This window comes from Lycium ferocissimum, chromosome 11 (genome assembly GCF_029784015.1).
Source record: "Lycium ferocissimum isolate CSIRO_LF1 chromosome 11, AGI_CSIRO_Lferr_CH_V1, whole genome shotgun sequence".
Lineage (NCBI taxonomy): Eukaryota > Viridiplantae > Streptophyta > Magnoliopsida > Solanales > Solanaceae > Lycium > Lycium ferocissimum.
Genome location: NC_081352.1, coordinates 23809104 through 23819777, shown reverse-complemented (window position 1 = coordinate 23819777; position 10674 = coordinate 23809104).

The following is a 10674-nucleotide window of genomic DNA, read 5'->3' as shown; positions in this document are numbered from 1 at the left end:
ATAAATTTGGATCCTGTGATTGTCTTCTGCCTATGTTTGCTACTGTCAATACTTGTGTATTATCCAGATGTCCCATGACTTGAGACTTGACACCTGAATCTTGGCATTAACCTGGGAACTAGTATCATGTCCCTTTTTATACCATTTGAGGTCCTTTGTGTTATTGAAAATTTGTTTTGGACTTTGCATTGTCTACACGATCTTATAGATAAGCTTATATTCTATGTGTTTGAACTTGACCCTATCCTGAACATCAGTTCTTTGGCCTAGGATAGAAATCATGAACCTTGCATTTCTGAGAACTTCTGAATTGTTTTAAAACCTGGCCTAAACTTTGAAACACTGTCTATATTTTCCTAACTTGGCTATGTGCTTGTATGTTGTGTATTTGGACTGGATACTACACTTGAACACATGTTTTAGACTTAGGGATGACTTGCATGTTGCCTTTAGCTTAGTATAGGCTGTTCCTGTGCTTTTGTGGTGTTAACCGTTGCTTGACTGTGGATCTTGAATGTCTATGTTAGCATTATGCATTCCCTCTGTCTGCTTCTGCCTATCTTAAGACCTGAAAATGATTCTGTATGTTGAACACCCCATTTTGGACCTCAACCCATATCTATGTGACCTGTTTTCCTGCATTTGTTTGCTCCAAGTGACCTAGCTTATAAGATTGACCCTTGGTTAAGATCATTACATTTTTTTGGTGCCATGATATAGACTTGTTAATTCTGGAAAATTTTGACAAACAATGTGCATTTCCAGTTTATATAGCAAGGTGCCTACCTATTAAAACTCTTGACTGACCTAGGATGAGTGTCATGAACCTCTTCAAAGCTTTAAATGGTCCAACTTTGGCCTTGTGTGTACCTTTTCTCAGCCTGCCACTGCCTTGTTTGTACCTTACCTAAAATTGCATAAATATGGGGTCTTGCTGATATTTTCACTCTTGCTGTGTGTCCACTAGCCCATGTCTTGAGTTAGAACCTGGGAATCTGGGGAGTTAGTCTGTTTTGCCTAGTTCTGGAGATTTTTTTTTTGTGTTGTGAGCTCATGTGATGTGTGGAGTCTTCTTTTTAGTAAGAATTGTGTTGTATTTTGAAGGGCATGCCTTTAAGAGGTTTTTGCTCTTCATTTCCCATAAGTATACTGATGGTATATTGGGGTATATTGTGCCTTAACAATTAGAAAAAATGGAAGGGAAAGGGAAGGAAGGAGGCTTGGGCCAACCGTTGAGCCCATCCCCCAGTTTTGATCTTGATAACCGTTTACTGTTTAGTTATTGTTAATGGGCCTAGCCCGGTAAATTTGTAATTCATTTTTTGGGGCCTTGTAATATTTATGTCTTTACATTTCATTATTTACTTTTAAATTTGGATATGTACTAATGTCATGTACACCCGTGTCTATTTGGTCCATCCTAAACCCGTTGGGGCCCACTAACGTATCTAGATCGAGTCAACCCAACTTGGAGCAAAATGGAGCATACGTTGGAATTAAGATGAACCCGATTGCACAAACTTTTTCTTTTTGGGCTTGGTCGGCCCAAATCCTCCATATCCTTTAATTATGCACTTTAAATTATTACTTGCGCAATTATTATGTCAATTGGGGCCCTTATGGGATTGTCTTATGTTAAAGTCGCCAAAATGAGTTTACTACAAAAATCAAGACTAATTTTGAGACTTTAATACAAGTTGGGACTAATTTGACTAAAAGGATTAAAAATTGCCGATTTTTGTGGAATTTGGGACTAAAATGAACATTTATGAAACCTGTGGACTTATGACATATAGACTGATTTGGACCAATATTCAACACTGATAGGACTAATCATGAATATTTAGACTTAGGCTAAAAGAGTAAAAAATTGACTAAAAGCATAGAAATAAAAGATGGACTACATATATATATATATATATATATATATATATATATATATATATATATATATATTATATTATGGACTATAATAGTATATCTAAACTATTTTCTTAAAAACTATTTTCTTATACTTCGAAACTTTTTTTTCAAAAACTATTTTTTTGGGTGGACTTACGTAGAGTCCTACTTAGGCTAAGAGCCTTCGGGTATTAGCCTAAGTGTTCTAGTCCGATACCCTAAACGCTCAATTTTGAGCAAAATTTTACCATTCTTAATTCTTGAAAAGAGGCATTTTGCATGAAAGGCTAAATTCTATTTGCGGAAATATAAAGCATAACTATTTTATCACCACCAATTTATATCTACATGGACACACTATTAGAACCCGTAGGTAAACCGCAATTGAGCGGATCCTTAATACCGGGGTGCCTAACACCTTCCCCGGGGGATCACCAGAACCCTTACCTAGACTCTGTGTAGATTAGGTTTCTTTTAAAATAATCATAATTGTTTTAGATGAACCCTTTTCGACTCGGTTTTTCCTAATTTCCTAAAAATTAGGTGGTGACTCTAAAAAATAAGTCAATTTAGAGCACCATTACGTAGAAGTATTTTTATCCTTTTTCTCTATACGATTGACAACCGTACTTCCCTGAGACACTTTTCTTTTTAAATGAGGCAAGTGCAAATGTGGATCGGAAAAAATAGAACCGCTACATCTATTTCCTTAGATGGAGAGTCTATTACTATTTCTTCAGATGAAGTATCTTTCACAACTGAATCAAATTCTATTGAAGTTAGCTTGATATTTGTTTCTAGATGAGTGCCAGCAGGTTTTGAACCTCCAAGTCCCAATTCTAAGATCAACTCTAGTGCATACTTTCTTTGATTTAAGACTATTCCTTTTGCTGATCTTGCAACTTCTATGCCAAGAAAGAACTTGAGTTCTCCCAAGTCTTTCATCTTGAACTTCAACTTTAAGTCATTTCTAGTCTTCTAAATGTGTAATAATGAGCTTCCAGTAACAATCAAATCATCTACATATCCTAGCACAACCACCAGATCATCACCGAACTTCTGTGTAAAGACAAAATAATCAAAATGACTCTGTATAAATCCCAGCTGAACCAAAGCATCTGTCAGTTTTTTGTTCCATTGTCTGGGAGCCTGTTTTAGGCCATATAGGGATTTGTGGAGTTTGCAAACCTTTCTACACGACCCTCCTTGGGTTGCAAACCCTTGAGGAATATCCACGTACACATCCTCCAACAAGTCACCATGCAAAAAGGCATTGTGAAAATCCATTTGAAATAGATGCCAATGCTTGACAGCAGCAATAGCAATTACAGATCTGACAGTTGTTACAGTTCACTTTTACGCGGGTGCATAAAAGCTACTAATAGTTTGTTGGTGCTCTTTCGGACTTTGTTTTGAAAAAGAATCGCCACCTAATTTTTAGGAAATTAGGAAAACGGGGTTGAAGGGTTTATTCAAATACCATGAAAAATCCTTCGTAATCCAGAGTTCTAGGCAAGGGTTCTGATGATCCCCTAGGGAAGGTGTTAGGCACCCTAGTATTAAGGATCCGTACTATACGGTTGACCTTCGAATTCCAATGTGTGGTTGTTTGCATGAACTTCTTATTAAGTGTTTGGTTTCCGCAAAATTTTGTCATTTATTATCATTTGTTTTTTTGGCAAAATTTGAATATATTCACCTTATATATGGGTACTTTAGGTTCGGATTTATAATATCGGGATAAGAATAAACTCCTTTTATGTATAAGGATATTATATTTTATCTGTAAAGAACAATATACAGAATATATAAGTAAGTATATATCCTCTTTTATTCATGCTTAATCCACACTTTGTTTCGGGTCAACTTATAGTACGTTTTAGAACATCTTATCTTAAACCTCGGATTAAAAACGTGCGTCATTTTATTTGAATAAATCCAGTTCTGAAAAAAAAAAAGATATGTTTTTATGCTTCTTTATGAACTTGTATGTTTGGTAAAATGGTCTTGATTTCTGGGCTTGGGCCAGAACATTTCACTTAAGAAGAAAGTATGCCAAAGTGGCGAAAAACTGTACACGGTTTTATTTTTAAATAAGTGGGCTTTTGGCCCAAAGTCATTCGTTCTTCCCTTGGTTTTCTGATAAAAGAGCTCAGTTGGGCTTAGGCCCAAAATGTCGGTTTTGGTTTGGGCTTGCCCAAAATCGATCCACTTTGTTTTCTGTCCAAAACAGGTTTTATTTCCTAAAATACATTATTGTAAAACTGATCTGATCTTAAAGAAATGATATAATGTTTGTGGTTTTTGAAACCTTTTGTATCCATTTTGAACTTGTATTAAAACTGTTTTATTTTTTGTTGTTCATTTAATCTTCGAAAATCCTTACACTAAATCTGGGTTTGCAAAATCGTTGCCATTTCTTGTCCGAACTTTGCATAAAATCGTTAGCTTAACCATTTTAATTGCATTTGAAAATCGTTGTGTTTCGACGAGTTTTGAAAAATCGCTTGGGGACCTAAACTCATCTAAACGGCATAAGCACCGTTATCCTAAGATGTCTAGTTCATAACATAAGGATTCCACTATCATACAAATTTTTACAAGTACAATGAAAAAAATACAGATTTTAATAAAAATAATAAAAAAATAGAGTTAGGCTAGGGCCATAAGTACACTTCTCAGTTCTGCTCGAGTCCTTTTATTTAACTAAGTGTAAGCATGGACCAATTCTTAACAAAATGAAATGGGCCAGGCTAAGTCCAAGTTGGAATAAATTTCAAGTCTAATAAATTCTATCTCCCATTGTACTCGTTTTTTAATGTCAATTTTATTCCACTGTACACCTGATACACTAAGATGTACATGTGTATATTAGGTGTATACCATATGTATATGCCCCCCTCATCTTTACCAAATACTACATATTTCATGTATATCTAATCTTAAGTCTCAGTTATAAACCCCAAGTTCATGATCCAATTGTGCTATCTAATTCTTTTGACATTAAAGCAATATCCAAACCAAGGCTAAGGTTGCTGCTTAGTTCAAACTGATTATACTAACTTGATGCAAATGATTTATTTAAGCTTACTACAGTCTCCAATAGCGAATCAACTAATTTGGACAAACTACAAGGATTCTTATCAGGCATAAAATTATTCATGATTCTAGACAGAGTAGTCCAATACAAGTAAAGATGTGTACTCGCTGATAGATCGAGCACAAAACAAAAAAAAAAAGCAACACCAAAGTGACAGTTAGAGGCTCAATCAAAGGCATAGAAGTAGAGAAGGTGCACCATACATCAGTTCAGGAAAAAGAAGAAATCACAGATATCACAATTCAAGCTGAACCTATCAACTCCTCAGAGCCTAAGGGAAATGTCAAGCAACCCAGAGTACTCAAGATTTCACACCAATTTGGGCTAGCAAAGCAATGACAAAGAGCATCAAACTTAGACAGTTTCTAGGAAAAGAAAAAGAGTAATCCCTCAAACCTTAAACTAATTCACTCCACTAAGCAAGAACTGTATGCGACAGAGAATGGAAAACAGACTCTACAAACAGAGGAGGACACAGAAGAGTTCAAGACAAATCAAGATGTTACAAGGGTTTCAGTGTTTATTTTTAGAAACAATAATTTGACCATCCAGGTTTCATTTCATCAAATCCAAGTTCAGAGAAAATCAATTATTACAGACAAATGCCACCTTTGCCCTTATCAGACTTGTTTGAACAAAAACAGACTCAAATGCACCCCTCGCACTTTGATCTAATGATGGGTTTATACAGTCAAATGCACTTATATGGCAAGCACACACCCCATGACTTATGGGGCATGCCATGACACTCCTTATTTGGAGAAGAGGTACTATGAGCCAAGTTGGACTTGGCTCTTCCCAATCTACTCCTTGAAATGCCTTAAAAAGGCTTCCCTCATGTCAAGTGGTTTATAGCTTGACATTGGACACTCATGACTCCATAAACGCCATCATTTTAATCAACCTCAATCTAATGCTTGATTACCAATGACACAGATTAGCCTTTAATTATTCTACCCCAGAACTCTGGCCATGGTATAACTTTTGACCCTATATCCTAACTCTAACTTGGTTTAACCAGCATAGTGTTTCAATAGGATTCTCCTGGACATGATTAAGCTTTCCTAACCCAATCGAGACTTTTGTGTGTCCCATGGTCATGGAAATAGAGTTCAGAATAAAGAAGGAGCCTCAGGGTCCTGAAAGGGAAACAGGATAGGATGGGGTCATCACCTCTCCAACCCTTGTCCTGAATCCTTCTTTCAATAAAAAGGGATCTTGGGCTCCACTGGTCATTACCTCCAGTTCATGCCCAGGGTCACCTTTACTCTCCTAAGATAACTCCCTCTCCTTAACCCATTCTCATGCTCCAAAGGACAACTACTTAGGCCACTGTGGTTAAGGTTAGTTTAGCACTATCTTTTAAATTAAATCACAACTAAACACCTAGTTGACATTGACATAAGTAAGCAATTCCAGTTAACTTAGCCTAGGATCTTAATCATAAGACTGTTTTGAACCCCTCTGGGCATGATATAACAAAAAGGAAAGGCCACATAGACATACAACTTAAGATTTATCTTTTTAAGACAATGCAAATCAAGACAGAACCACAATAAGCACATCTATTCTCTGAACACAAAATCATTTCACCCCTTTTTAATCTTATAACATCATTTCTTATCAGTACCAACTCCCAGACTAATCATGATTAGTTTGTGCAAAAAACAATTTATATAGACTCAGTCAAAAGGAGGAACATGGTCACACATAGAGATGGGGAAAAGGAACAACACATCAAGGGATCAGAGGGGTTCAAACTAGTATCCATTCTATTTTTATCTTTTCCTATGCTTCACGCTCCAAGTTATTTAACAGAGAACCAATGTCTAATTTTAGGGATCACACAGGGTTAGTTTCATACACACAATCCATTTTAAACAACTCCAAGTAATGAATGCCAACTAAAGTGCCTCTGAGTCTACTAATTCTATTTCTTGATTACTTAGACCAGATTTTATAACACAGGTATAGGATTCCACTTTTAATCATTAATTCACATCATTGCTAAGAACCCCTACTTATTCCATATGTCTACCTAAGTGTAACAGATAGAACCATTACAAGATCATATCCAGATCAGTTTAGATATTCATTTAAGCAAATTCAGACACAACTCAGTCATACTCAGATAGATTTAAAACAAATTCAAACATAACCAGGTCCGTTCAACCCTTTCAAATGTTTTTAAAACAGATTTGAACTTGTTTAAGGGGGACTTTCACTTGTTAAAACCCTTTGGGACTCATTTAATCAAATTAACAAACACAATTAAGGAGTATTAAAACATATAGGGATTCCAGTTATTAATGAGTACTCAAATCACTTTCATGGGCTCATACAACTCTCAATTTGGACAAACAGATGCTAATCCACATGATTCTATACTAACAGACCCATGTGACACAGAAATTAGACTAGTTCATACCAACTTCTCATCCCTTTCTTCTTTTAGGTTTTTTTTTTAACCCATTTTTAAACTAAGCGATTAATTCTTTGAGAAAATATCACCTTTTTAAATTCACATAAACAACTATCTCTATTGGGATCTATCCTTAAAACCATAAAGAGTGGGTTTTAGCATCACAGGACAAATCCAGAACCAATAATCAACATAATGTCATCTAAACTACTTGAACTATACAAAGCATGATTTATACTTAAACTAAAGAGGGGACTAACATAATACAGGCAATATATAAAATAAATACTAAAAACAATGACAAGATAAATTATTACCTTTTTGTTGTGCAACCGAGTCAAGAACGGATTTGGAGCCTTTCTTTTGCTTCCAAAGTCAAACTCAGCCACACCAAAAAAAGAAAATCAAACTTTAGACTTGAGAAAACTCGACTTTAACAATCAAGTATAATAAACAAATTTTTTGAACTCAGAGGAAAACCCTAATCTCGAGTGTAGAACTCAAATCTGGGTTTTTCGTGGGTCTATGTGTCTTTGTGTATATCAAGACTTGGGGTTCTATTTATAGAACCCCAAAATGAAATGAAAACCCACTACTAAAAAACTGCCAAAAATCGACGGACAAAAAACCGACGCAGTAACCGACTCCCTGCGTCGGTTTTTTACCTTTCTAATTTTTTTTAATTATTTTAATTAGAAAACCGATGGCCGACGTCGGTTTTTTTGGCAGAATTTTGAAAATATATATCCGCAAAAAAAAAATCGACGTCCCACGTCGGTTTTATTAAAAAAAATGAATAATAATTAATATAAAACCGACAGACGACGTCGGTTTTATTTTTAAAAATATTTTAAATAATATGCAATTCAATTTGTTTTTAAAAAAAATAATAAACAATTGTTTTTTAGGAAACCGACGGACAGGGTCGGTTTCCTTTTTTTTTTTTTTTTTTTTAAATTTTTGGGTCAAATTTGGTCAAACGTGCGAGAAAAACCGACGGACAGGGTCGGTTTTGCCCGTCGATTTTTCTTTAAAAACATTCCAGACGGGTTTTCATACCCATTTCTTCTCCTCTTCCCAATTAAACTCCCATTCCCCTCAAACCCTAGCTACCCGCCGCCCCCCTCCCCCCGCCCAGCGCCACCGCCCATTCCCCGCCACCCAGCGCCGCCGCCCATCCCCACCAACCCCAGACCCGTTTTGAAGTTAATTAATTGAGGTTAGTTTCTCTTAATTTAGGGCTTTTAAAATTCTTTCAATTTTAGTTTTATTTGTAGATTTTAGGCCTAATGCTAATCTATTTAGCTTTGTTAAACATCATTTGCAATGTTATTAATGTTGAATTTGTGAAAAAAAAATGTAAACTTTATTTGACTAGTTTAGTTGTCATTTTTTTTTTTTTTTGGCTTGAGATTGTGCTATATTTCATGTTCTTTCTCAATGTATTTGTGTTAGCTTAATTATCATTCTTTGTAATATTATTGATGTTGAATATGTGCAAAAATGTATACTTTAATTATTTGACTAGTTTTTTTTTTTTTTTGTTGGATTGTGCTTTTTGTTAGAATTCCATAAGTTATTAGAATTGTTATTGATCATTCCAAATTAGAATTGGTTGAGATTGTGCTTTTCAAAGTTAGAATTGTTAAGTTATAGTATTTCTATAACCTCAATACTAAAATGTAGATTTTATTTCTCTAGATTTACTTTTCAATTTTTAGAATTGGTTGGAATTGTGCTTTTCAAAGTTAGAATTATTAAGTTATAATATTTCTATAACCTCAAAACTAAAATGTAGACTTTATTTGACTAGATTTACTTTTCAATTTTTAGAATTAAAGTTAGAATCTATAAGTTATTAAAGTTAGAATTGTTATTGAGAATTCAAAGTTAGAATTGGTTGGGATTATGCTTTTCAAAATTATATTAAAGTTAGAATTTATAAATTATTAAAGTTAGAATTGTTATTGAGAATTCAAAGTTAGAAGTGGTTGGGATTGTGTTTTCTTAAGTTATATTTTAAGTTAGAATTCTTAAGTTATAATATATTTCTATAACCTCAATAATTTATGGGTATATTTTTGTAGATGGATCGTATGTGGATGTATAATATGAATAATAGTAATCATGATGAATTTGTTGAAGGTGTTGATGGGTTTATCACACATGCAATGACACTTCACCCTTTTCAAAATGAAGGGGTAATTAGGTGTCCTTGTTCTCATTGCCGGTGTATGAAGTATTTGAAACCGGAAGCGGTTCGGGTTCATTTATATAGTCGTGGGTTTAAGTAGAAATATTATGTTTGGACTGATCATGGAGAGACTGATGGGGTCAATGGTATATTTTACAATATGGTTGTCGGTGAAAGTAGTGTGTCGCAGATGTAGTAGTTTGGATTTAATAATGGACTTATGTTAAAATTAGTTAATGGTACTTTTGGTTGGACATTTAAATATTTCTGAACTTTGAAGGTCTATTTAGATCGTATTTGATGTGTTTAGATAGTGTTTGATGTGTTTTATTATTACTTAGGGTGATTTTATGTATTGTAGCTCTTTTAGAATTGATTTGGAGCATTTTAATGCCGCTTTTGAGCAACTTTTTGTCGGTTTACGTGCGTGTGTGGGTGCAAAAAATGCATGAATTGCATGCAGAAATTTTTTAAAATCGACGCGTCGGTTTTCTGGAAATTAATTTTGCAAATTTTCCAGAAAACCGACTCAGTCCGTCGGTTTTCTGAAAATTAATTCTTAAATTTTATGAAAAAACCGACGCACTGCGTCGATTTTTTCATAAAATATATATTATTTTTATATAAGATAAAAAATCAGAAATTAAAAAAATCGACTCAGTCCGTCGGTTTTTTTTTTTTTTTTTTTTAATTATTGGATAAAACCCAACGGACTACGTAACCGATGCAGTCCGTCGGAAAAAACCGACGTGATCCGTCGGTTTCCAAAAAGTGAGGCTATGAAAACCGACGGACCGTAAAGCGTCGGTTTCATTAAAAAAACCGACGCGGTCCGTCGGTTTTCGTCGTCAGTTTTTCCCGTTTTTTTAGTAGTGACCCCCAATTTTTTGATGTGGGACTAGTGAGACTTTTGCGATTTTCTCACTAGTCTTTAACATAGACGACCAGATTTTAACCGAGCAACAAATGAACTGTTCTATTTGAGCCGATTCTCTCTCAATCCACTTGCATGCACAGAAAAACGAAGAAATGATGAAGAAAAGAGGCTATTGTACC